General features: G+C 40.7%; 1 protein-coding gene across 1 annotated transcript in view; it reads right to left on the reverse strand.

The window, feature by feature from the left end:
* Positions 1-8,144, reverse strand: part of disp1 (dispatched homolog 1 (Drosophila)) — a 91,301-nt gene extending 83,157 nt beyond the window's left edge. The window contains exons 1-2 of the mRNA XM_035143712.2: positions 7,944-8,144; positions 5,775-5,859 (exon numbers count right to left, since the gene is read on the reverse strand). The gene's annotated coding sequence lies outside the window, so the exon portion shown is untranslated. The remainder of the gene's footprint in view (positions 1-5,774; positions 5,860-7,943) is intronic.
* Positions 8,145-12,074: the final 3,930 nt, after the last annotated feature.

Here is a 12,074-nt window from a genome sequence, read left to right on the forward strand (position 1 = left end):
GTAAGTCCTCAGTTCATGAGTTGGGTTTTATAGCTGTGACATTAAACGAGTTTAACACTGAAATTATCAGATAGGCCTGTGGAATAATATTCAAGTATACTGGACATAAATGTCAAAACCAAATATGGAAACGTTTTCATCTGTGGTTGGTATTCCTACAAACTCAATACAGGCCAACATAACGTACCGAGAGGAGACAGCAGGAGAGAAAAGGGTCGATGTTCAAAGACATTCCCATGTTTCTGATCCGTCTTTGGGGTCAGTCCACCTGAACCACATTAATTCCTGTTCTCTCTCTGTGCCTCTTCCTTTTCCTTAGGAAATCTGTAGAGGTAATGCTTTGTAGCAAGGCTCAGTTTAAAAGTCACATTGCCATATGTTACTATGATACACTCTGACAACTCTATTGGCCGCAGTCCACTTCTTTTTCCGGGGGGGTGGAGGTGAAATAAAATAGTGGCACTAATGCGCAGCACCTGTTCCTTGCCGGCATCCGTCACTATATCAAATATACAAACAATGACAGCTGTGGTGATATGGCGAGGCTGTGGGCCTGGCCGATGCAACAGAACGAGCCAGGGGTCGTTTCTTCAAGCACTTGTATTCACACAGGGTGGAGAGACCCTCTCTGGGTCAGATAGCTGAAAGCAGAGTGCAGCGGCCAGAGCCTGTAAAATTTCACATGTGGTTTCTGAGGAGCAGCAGGCGCTATCGATTTCTTTAATCTAAAGCCGGGACCCCGGCAGGAAAAAGGGCCTATGGGGGCCGCCTGCTTTCAATTACGAGGTCCGTAAAGACATTGAGATAGGGGCTGATGTGATGGATGGTCGGTGAGATGCCATGATGGGGTCCATGCCTCTGTCTGCTTAGGCTCCAGCCTGCCTGGTGGGACCATCTACATGCCAGAGACACGCCCCAACCTTAAATCCAGGGGTGTAATCAAAAAGTTGAAGGATTAGGCTTGAGTATCGAGGATTTGCCCGTATGCATCTTCACAGCTGAGTGGCATTTAAAATGTCTTGTCAGTGAGATAATCAGAACTGACAATCACATAAAGAAAAAATGGGTGGGGAAGTGATACCCAAAAACACGATTGTTTTAAGGGATAAACGAGGACGAGAAAAGATAGAGAACAAGAGAGACCTGTGACTCTACTTCTGATCAAGGGATTCATTCTTCTATGAGAAGAGATAAAAATGAAGGGCGTGGCGACTGGAGCCTGAACTTCTCCTAAATAATTTCCAGTAAATTACACAGTATGCATGTGTGAGTGCATGAGTCAGAAGTCATCTGCTGGTTCAGACACTTAGTTTGGAATAAAAACATCTATTTTCAGCTCACAGGGAACATGAAACTCACTTATACACCACATTATTTTAGTTAGTCATCCCTTTATTTGTCTTTGCTATCTACTGGGTTTTAAGACAGACATGAAATGCGAAGGACGTGTCGATATAAATAAGATCAGTTCCTTTTCATTTCCTTTTATATTAACTGTTTTTGGCATCTCCACCAAAACTCCACTAAGGCTGTTTATCCTTCACTTACTGACTTGACAATTTAACTCAAAACAGGACAAGCTGCACTAAATTTAAACTGCAATAACAACATTTTTTAGTTATGATATCTTATTCCTCATGAAATTGAATGTCAGTGTATTGGTTATTACGTTGGATTTCTTATGTCATAAATTAAATAATTTATATTTTATGTGCACTGAACGTCTATGTTAAATGTGCATGTAAAGTTACAGTCAAATACAGGGCAAAATCAGCTGCTGTGTCACAAGCTGTGTGTGTAACTTTAATAAAAGTTGAGTTTACAACTTTCTATGAATCATAATGAATTCCTTATTAAATCCTACATGGATGATGAGATTAAAAGAAAACTACAACCATGAGCAAGCTAGTTACATTTCTGTGAGAATATAAATAAAATAAAATCCTTGTTATTCATGGCGGCATAGTGACCATTAACCACTTCCTTGTGTCATTCAATGCTTTCCGTCAGAACTTCTAGTCTCTCTATTTACTCTTTAGCTCACTGTCTGAAATTAAAAACTGGATGTTTTAAAAACTATTTAACAAAGTTCAAATGCAGCACATACTATTGGACCAATCACACATGAAAATCTATTTTAAGACTGTATCTTGATTGTGTAATCTCACAGAGCGAAACAGTTAACAAGTTGTGGTGTCTCATCTTGGAATTGATCCATCCTTGTTACTTGAATCCCACATCAAGTCAAAATGTCAGCTCTTCACCACCTCTACATCATAGCCAGAATCTGCCTGTTTATCTCATTAATTTGCTCACATCTCAGCCGGACTTGATGAGCACATTTTCCTCCTCTCCGGCCAAACAGTCCTCCATCAATAGATCATAACCAAAACCAGAAAACTTGATCACAACACAACAATCTGATTGTGCTCCTTAAAATTACAGAAAGAAGCATTCTCAAGTCATGTAGCTAGCTGTGAAAGGGGGCAGAGACCCAGCAAAAGGGCAGCGGGTTTGAATCGAACCCGGGCAGCTGAGGATGAGGCACAATAAATAAAAGTGTATTGAAATGTGCACAGGCTTTTTTTTTTGTACATTTAAACTTAATTCCAGGGTTGGCGTATAGCTCACCTAGTAGAGGTGAATTAAGTTTAAATGAACAAAAAAAGCCCATGTGCACATTTTAATAAGCTTTATTACTTTAAAGGCATAATGCCATTTCCCGTGAAGTTCTCTAAATGTCGAATGTCATACCAGATCATTAAACACCCCTCGCCCGACCGTTTATCTGTCTTGTAACCCCCTGAAGTGTTACCGCCCGAACTTGCGATGCTATGTCCCCTTTAAATATGTATACATCAAACTGTTTGGCTACACCTATTTTCTATACAGCAAATCTTCTCACAGGGTTGGACAATCCTGCCAGGCCAGGTCTACAACTTTGAAATTTGAGTCCTGGGTTGGATTTCATTCGTACTGAGATCTAAATATTTATCTCAGAATGATCTAAATCCATGTCTTTGACAGGCCTGATAGTGAAAGGCTTTGTCTGCTCAGAGCTGGGAGAACATCTCTCCCTCTGTCTTTCAGTGGATGTGACCTGCTGGCCTGTCAGCACCAAACAGACACAAATCCAAACTGTGTAGCAGTTTGAAGTCTCTACGAAGACAGACAGAGATTAGGCATGACGGTCCCATGGTCCACAAGATCCACCAGCGTCTCCATGCCTCAGCTCAACATCAAAGAGTGCGGTGCAACAGTTTGAATTATAGACAGCAAGTGTGCAGTCATGCCTCCAGTGGCAACAAGTCCCGGCCCGATTAACCTCGGTGCCACCCCGAGGAGGGAGAGCAGAGGATACAGCTCATAGCAGGTCAAGATAAATTACAGTACCAACAACTGCACATCAGACCCCGGACAAATGGTCACTGAAGTCCTGCAGCAATTTGATGGCTCAATTCCTCACCTCCAGTTTGTTGCAGTTTTCTTTCTGAAGCCCTTTTCCGACATGTGAAGTCCTGTGAAGGAACTCAAGATAATTGGGTCCGGCCCCTCACTCGCTCACGATGAACTCAGCAGGGGACACCCTGTGTTCTCACATCAGATCCTGTGGACTTTCGGCTGACTTTATACTATGTGGCCATGCATAGAAGGTCCGCAGAAACTGTGGAGGCTCTCCGGATTTCAGTTCATGTCTGAGAGCAGCTTAAATCTGTCAAAGTGACCAACAGTAATTGAGCTGCAGCAAGTTAAGTTGTTGTTGCTGTTGTCCTGAAGGGGCCCATTGTTGTGATCTCATCATCACTTACAGGTACGAGTCCCAACTTATTTCCAAACAAGAAATTTATTTTCAGATTGTTCGTGCAGTCCCTCACTTTTATTATTACTGCCACTGCTCAGGGGAACATTTCCCTCGACTAAACACCAGCAGTTACAACCAGGAAAGATTACACCATATTATCAGCAGATGGACAAAAGACGATTCATACCAAGGGTTACAGCGCAGATGACACATGGGATTCATTCTGAGGCAGCGGGAAAGAATACTGATGTCGTCAGTAAAAGGCAGGAGTGGTAAATGGAGTAAAAGGAAACAAAGAAAGAATGATAACACAATAGAGGCTGATGCAGACAATAGCAATTTTGTGAACTCTCATTTTCTTCCATGAGTATGTATTCTGCTGAAGGTAGCAGATTTTACAGACACATCTAGGCCACATGAGCAAGAGGAAGCATCATAAAAGCTTCCAACATCAAAACGTATAATAATAAAAGAATGAACTGGAGTTTGGTTTTAGCATACTTTTTGATGAATGCTGACACAAAGATAGAACAAAGACTGATATAGAAACAAAATGACCGGCTTACGAAAAGGCCAGATCTATGGGAAAAGTTGTCCAGATGGAGATGGGCCAAAAATGAGATGGCAGGCAGCTGTTGAAGCCAGCTGTCCCGGCCAGTTGTTCATAAGAGCTGGGAGGCCAGGATGGAGGGATTCAGAGACATTTTGGATGGAAGGGGGCATGGATATAACAATGAGGGATGACAGGGCGGGAGGAAAAGTGGAATAACCCGGTTTGATTTAAAAAGGGAAAGGTGTGTGTTCAGTGGGGCACAGTAGATTTTAGAGTGCGACACATTCATCTGTAGACATCACAGGGCCCAGACTTGACTGTGTTCTACATTGCAGCTTTTTTAAATTGCAGAATGTGGACAAATGGCTGCTGTGTGAATAATCTCCACTTCCTTGCTGTTGCATTCAAAAACCAACAAATCACAGCAGACCAATTTTACATAAACAACGTATCCATTTCCTTGAGCAGCAGTAGAATAATTATTGCACTATAATAGTATGTTGTACAAGCCATTGCTATCTAAGTAATAACACTTTCATGGCTAACAGACCAAATGAGTCTATTGATTAGATTAGATTTATTATCAAGCCTTTATTCTCCTCTCAATCTGTTTAAGTATGTCTAAATATACACAGTGCTGGCTAATTGCTGCATGAAAGCCTTCATCGCTCCGGTGGCCCATTAGTGATCAGGAGTCTAATACTGCTGATGGTGCATGGCAGCATATTAATTGGAGGCATTACCATGCTTGACTCCTCTCTTTACTGTAATCACAGGATCAAACAAGGATTTACAGCCACTTCAGACTTTAATGCAGTATTAAATGTAACATTAAACCTTGCATAATGACATGCAGGTAGTTCATATGGGCATCCAACTAATCAAAGATTATTGACAAACAAATTAGCCACCATGATGACTTTAAGTTAGCACTGAGCTGGACAGAATTGTTAACAGTGCAATGGAGAACTTTTTTTCTTAACATCCAACATGAAATCTCAAGAGGGGCGTCTCACAGGAAAAGCCTCAGGACATTTTGGACCACTGGGGCGGATGTTATAATATCAAGCCTAATGGTGCCCCCTGGTGGCCTTTCCTTGAGTAGACAAGCAACTTCCAAGAGAATAGAGAAGTATCATAAAGCGAGCAAAGCCTAGCTGCAGGCTATACAAATACACCCAATGGTTTGCCACTGCTGATCTCTAAAAAACATCAGTAAAACCCAGATAACACACTTTCAAATTTCACATATGGACAGGCCAACCATGGTGTTCCCAACATATGGCTAAAGGTGGTTTGTGTGTGATTTGTTAATGTATGCTGCTCCAATGCATTTTGGAACATTATATGGGAAGCATCCTTCATGGTCGTGGGTGTATGGATTTGAGGTGTGGGAAATGTTTTGCTCCAGATGCTTACTGTAAATTCTTGAGGTGAGTTCTCTGTGTTTCCAAGCGTTTCCAGCAGCAACGTGACGAACACACCCGACAGCCTCCGAGAAACTCTGATAAGAGGAGAGATATTAAGAAATCACATTGCGCAAGCCTAGATTATACAACATGTGTGTGGACTTGACCTTTCAGAATAAAATTTGATGATGGAAATTGTTCATTTCATTTGATGGGAATAGACATTTATAATGTTAAAAACTATGAATCAACAAATTAAAAGAAAAGAGAAAGACATCAACGCACAGTTTAAAAAAAAGGTTCTGTACCCATTGACCTGGTGCTCTTTGCCTTTTCATTTTCCACCTCTGTTTCTAAACAGTTTTATTGGCTCAAAAGCTGCTGGTCACGTTCATATGATGTTGAGAGGCTATAAGTAGCGGATTAGTTTGCTAATGCTCGTGAGAGAAACACTTACACGACAAAGCAACGACACCATGTGCAAAGTCCAAACGCGCCGGGAATTTAAGATCTCCTTACTTTTGCCATAAACAAGTCATTGCTCCTAAAACCACTTTGACTGAAACTACTGTAATGTTGTTGTGTGCTTGAATGGAGTGAAGGATTTGTGTCATGGTGCCGTACACCACAGCATTAAAAAGTGAAAGTCAGTGGTTAGGTCTGGCTTGGTAATGGTCACAGAATTTCTAACCAATCATATCATATCAGGTTCAGAGAGGTCAGACCACTAACACCGACTTCAATATTTGCAATGTCGCCCGTCAGGAGGCCTCTGAACATCTGACAGAGGCTTTAAAATCAAAAGAATTGACAGAATAGAGTTTTGAGGTGAACGGGACATTTCAGGGATGTGATTTTTTTAACATTATTATTATAGAATGAAAATAAAGACTATATTTGTCAAGGGATGTGCTACTTATACACATTCTAACACCTATACTATTGTGTATGACTTACATTATGCCTGACCCAGGTGGTTGACCTGAGCAGTCTGAAGGCCTCTACAGGAGTGCTTTAGGTTGGATGCTTTTGTTTTGGTAGTTGTCATCCTGTTCCTGATGTTGTTATAAGGTGAACCTTTGGCATAAATTGACATGACTTGGACTGCTATCTGCTCGCTCCCATACGGTTTAATACTGAAATGTTTCTGCTGCTAGTTTTTAGGTTTGACCGTCCACATGTAAAATAGACTAAGAATCTTCTCCATCGACAGATCCATGTTGTAATAAACTCATATACAGTATTCAAGTAAGAGCAACGGAGGCTTATTCACCACTTTGATCACTAATTAGAAATTCAGCCATCTTTCATCAGACATCTGTGCAGACTTTTCTTCATCATTGCTGATTATAACTGATTTTTAAAAAGGTGAAAAACATGAGGCTGGGAATAGAATAATATGCAGATTAAACAGCAGGGGTTTAAAGAAATGGCTATATATATAGATATTGGGAAATGGAGGTGTTGTACAGATAATTGCCTCAGTAATAAAGAGTTGTCTGACACTTCCCTCCCCTGCAAACACGACTCCCACGGGCAGGTGTTCAAATACACGAGTTGAGCAACTTCTCTTTAAAACCCAGGACAAAGAAGACAAAACTACAGGATCAACACATGGAGGGAGGCCGTTTTCATTCATGAACTCCGGAGATGATCCAGAGTTCAGAGCACCGGGTCTGTCCATTAGGTGATGTTTGAGACAACTTTGAGCAAACTAACAAAGCAAAGACTGACACACATGCAAATCGCGCTCAGTTTATTCGCACGAGTTACCGCAGCCACGGCTAAAAGAGCCACTACAAACCAGCGTGTGTGTTAAATGCAGCTGTTTCTTCTGACTTTTTACTGTGAGTTTGGTGCTGGAGCGTGTTTTGCAGCGAAAGATGGCGTTATCACCCCAGCTTCGGCCTTACGTCAAATCACAGCTGACCCTCTCACTTCCCCCGCTAGCGTACACCTTCATAATACTGAGGCTATGCGTGTGTCTGTGAGAAGACGAAGCCTCCTCCCTCCTGACATGTTTAGCAGCCAAACAAACCCGCACTCCGCGGTTTGCTCTGGCCGAGCTGCAGCTAAGTTGGCGTTAGCCGGCGGACGCTGCTAAGCTAACCTCCCCTCCCGGCCAAAACAGCTGGCTAAACAATAGCGGCCGCTCGCTGCTTTCTGTGCGGATACTCACATGAGCCCAGAACCGCTATGAAGGCGATAAGACACACGGTGAGAACTTCCAGAAGAACACACACGTATCCCTGCTCCTCCGCTGTGGGTTTCCTTCTTGCCGGATGCTGATGTATCCACTACACAAGCATCAAACCATGTTGAGTGGGCAGCTGCGCACTGACGACTTGTTCTCCCTCCACAGCCATCAGGAGCTTTCTGGAAAAACGTAGGGAACTTGGAAGGGCCCTAGGAGGGGACAGTGTGCCCTAACCTCTCACCCCCTCCTGTACTCTGTGCAGTGGGGAAGTATGTTTATGTTATTCTAGTGGTTTTCATTATGATGACTCAAATAACCCAGACTCTTGTTTTATTAAGTGGCCTGACTACACCTTTAAATGACAACAAGGCTAAGTTACCTTTTTGGTTAGGTGTATACAAAGTTCTTGAGAGAATACAGTAATACAACAAACAACAAAATATTTGTTCGTATTACTATTAAAAATAAACAACATCCATTCGACTCCCATCTTCTTTTAGTCTGTGTAGTGATAAAGTAATTTATATATTTTTTATTATTAAAATGTACTCTGGGTACATTTGAAAAAGAAAGTTATTGTTTGCAAGTTGTTTTTGTCAGGTATATGTAATAATAATAATATTAATAATAATAAGAGTATACATTTAATAATACATGGGAACAAAAACAACAGAACAAAACTAAAATAAGAAATATTAAATTAAATAAACTATTCAAATCAAACAACATCCATATAAGGAAGGAACGGTGCTTTCTTTCCTAAACCTGTTTGTTTTTGGTAGGAGGTTTCTGGAAATTTGTAGGGAACTTAGAATGGCACTATAGAGGGACAGTGTTCTCTAGAATCTTATCTCCTTTTAGTCTGTGTAGTGATACAGTAATTTTAGATTATTCCAGTAGTTTTTTTTTTCATTAAATAACTATTAAAACAAATAACATCCGCTAAAGGTAGGGTGGGTAATTTGTTTCTGAAACACCTATCTTTTTTGTTAAAATCCTCTTCACATCCTGATTAACATCAATAAATAAAATTGTCTTGGAAAAAAAAAAAAGCCACCGTCTGTGGTCTTCAGAGCATCGTAATAAACCCAATTTCACTGGGTCCAAATGAAATGATTGGTCAACGTTTCTGTCTGTCATGAACCGACCCGCCCGTGCTCTCACTGCTCATGACCGGAGTCTTCAGCCAGAGAGGCATAGGTGAGACCCAAGATATTCACATTGCAATTTCTTATTATGTGCCCTGACACATAAATGCAAAACGAACATTGTAACTCAAAGTTCCCCAAAGTTGAACTCCACACAAGGCTACGCTAAGCCTTTGCTTCGCCACAGAGAGTGAATGTTTTATTTGCCTCCTCGTTCGTTTTGATTGGAAGTGAACCAGGAGCTACAATGTTACATTCATGTATGTGTGACCGCGCCCGTGCATCGTTGAAGCAGACACGATAGCCATGTAGTAAGCGAACAAGTCACAGACAAGTCGGCTTTCAGCAGTTGTCAGGCAGTGCACGTTCATGTGTTTTGGGGGCGTAGCTTTGACGAAAGAGCTGATGGGAGGGGGTGGGATGTATCGGCTGCATATTTTTATAGTGTCTCTTATTACATTTTCCAGGATTACCAACCCTAGCTTTAAAACCAGTTAAAGATCAATGATTTAAAAAGAGGTAACGTTCTGACTAATCTAATCCCATCTGGCAAGGAGTTCCAGAGCCTCAGGGCCCTGATTACAGTTAGTAGCTCCGTGATATAACTGGGGGCCAGATCGTGCTGAGCCTTAAAAGTTATTGAAGGGATAAAATTAAAATCAATTCAAAATGTAACTTCGTGTTGGATAAAATGCGAGCAGCAGCATTCTGCTCAAGCTGAGGCGGAGACACGATTGACTGGGAAATATCAATAGTGCATTGCAGTAGTGCAGGCGTGTGAAGACAAAGGAGTGAATAAGCTTTTCTAGTTCAGGAAAAGACAGAGCTGATTGGATTTGGGCTATATTTCTCATGTGAAAGTAACAAGATTTAATAAGTAACAAGATTGGATATATCCTTCTTTGTGGTACTCACAACAACCAGCTACCAGCCTTGATTTAAGAACTACTAGCAAGTGTTGGTTGGAAGATTGTAGATTACAGCTTGGAGCATAGGGGGTGAGAAGCTCTGTAATACACCTGGGGGCTAGACCCGACTATAAATCAGTGGTTACAAATTCATAAAGGCCACCGGAGAAAAAAGGAGGCACAGAAAGGAACAACTGAAAAAACATTCCAGTTTTGACGGACAGACATTACTGATGCTTCGTGATGCTGTACTTCATCATAAATAATATTGCAGACATTCATTTTGCCACCCAGGTCTTCAATAATATATATATGGCAGTAACGAGTTGACAAGAGCGTTTTGCAAACCACAATAAATGAGCAGAAGATATGACAAGAATAGTAACTAAAACAAAAGCTGCAAAATTACAAACCTTTAAAATGGTTGTATTTTCTCTCTCGCTGTTTGTGATTGTATAATCGTTTGCTTTACCACTTTTTGTGACCAAAACATGATTTAATTTGCTTCAACAACTCCTTTATTTCCAGTATGCAGTCCCATATCATCATCTTACTACAATAGTTTTGTTTCCAATATACCCAATATGTGCATGTGTCAACCTGTATGCAAACCCACTATAAAGTGCATTCTCAGTCCACAGAGGCAGCTCTGTGCTGCTGCACGTGCACATATTCTGTCATCATAGTTTCTCTCTATAACACAGAGGAGAGCTCTGTATTCCTGTGGGACTTTAGAGACTCACTCTTCCAGCCCAAGGCCAAAGAAACCAATATAATACATCACACTGCAGCAATAATGTTTGCATATATGAAACCACATAAAAGCTTCACATTGAACTCAGGTTCAGAGAATGAACAATGATATTCATTTGAAGTGTATCATCTACCCGTAGGCCTGCAGGAGAAAAGAAAGAAATAAAAACTCCTTTAACCAACAATATTCCTGAAACCCCCCCCAATCATCAAAGTTTCACATCATATCGGTGGCAATCTAGTTTTGTTTTAAAACATCCAGTGCTAAGAGCAAAACCTTCACATATATAAATGTGTTTTTTTCTGACAAAAAAACAACTCCACTATTTTCTTGTCATTGAAAAGACTCGCATGTCAACAGGGACATAACAGTTTGATAATCAAGTGTTTCATGGACAGATACGCAATTGTCTTCAAACAAACATCACAGAATACACACATTAATGTTTCTCAAAATAAACAGTTGAAAGCACAGCTAGTTATCATTGATGGCATTTAGATATAATCAGGTTGACAGAGCCTTCTCAATAGCGGCCCCCTCACTCTGACCCCATTCAATCAATCAATGTGTAATGATGTCATGTTTTTATGTTTAGTGTGTCTTTCTTTTAACTCTATGTAAAGTGTCTTTGAGTTCCTTAAAAAGCGCGATGCAAATATAATGTATTATCATTATTATAAAAATATATATATTTTGAGTTGAAGAAATCTAATTTTGATTCATCCATTGAACAGCTTTGATTGTAGTGGAGAAACCAACTGTATAAAGGACATAGAAAATCCACATAAATATCCTTCTACTGCACATACAGCCTTTAGCTGTATTTCTGCCCCACATCTACACTAATATACTGTATAGTCATTTAATTGTTAAAATCCATAAATGATAACCCCAGGGGTATATATCTTTACAGCACATGATGCCAAATATAAAAACTGATTCATTCATTCTCCTCAGATCATTTTTTTGGGACAATAGTTGTCACATGGGGGCAGTATGGCTTCTAGGCTGTACAGTAAATCGCACAGATTCTGCATAGCAGCATTCACACCTCGCTTACAGAATGTGTGGTGTTCCATTCTGAGTGGAAGCTATAGTGCCTCTCATACAGCAGACTGTAAATATGGCATCATAAGCACCTTTATACGAGTCCATTATGCATTATGCATGACAGTTAGGTCACAGACGCCTGCTCTAACAGCATTAATATTAATCATATTCTACTTTGCAATACAAATGTTTTCCAATGCGTCTGACCACTGTCGCTGTGGCAGATAATGGGGCCGACCATCTTGTTCAAAAG

This window comes from Hippoglossus stenolepis, chromosome 20 (genome assembly GCF_022539355.2).
Source record: "Hippoglossus stenolepis isolate QCI-W04-F060 chromosome 20, HSTE1.2, whole genome shotgun sequence".
In the NCBI taxonomy this organism is placed as follows: domain Eukaryota; kingdom Metazoa; phylum Chordata; class Actinopteri; order Pleuronectiformes; family Pleuronectidae; genus Hippoglossus; species Hippoglossus stenolepis.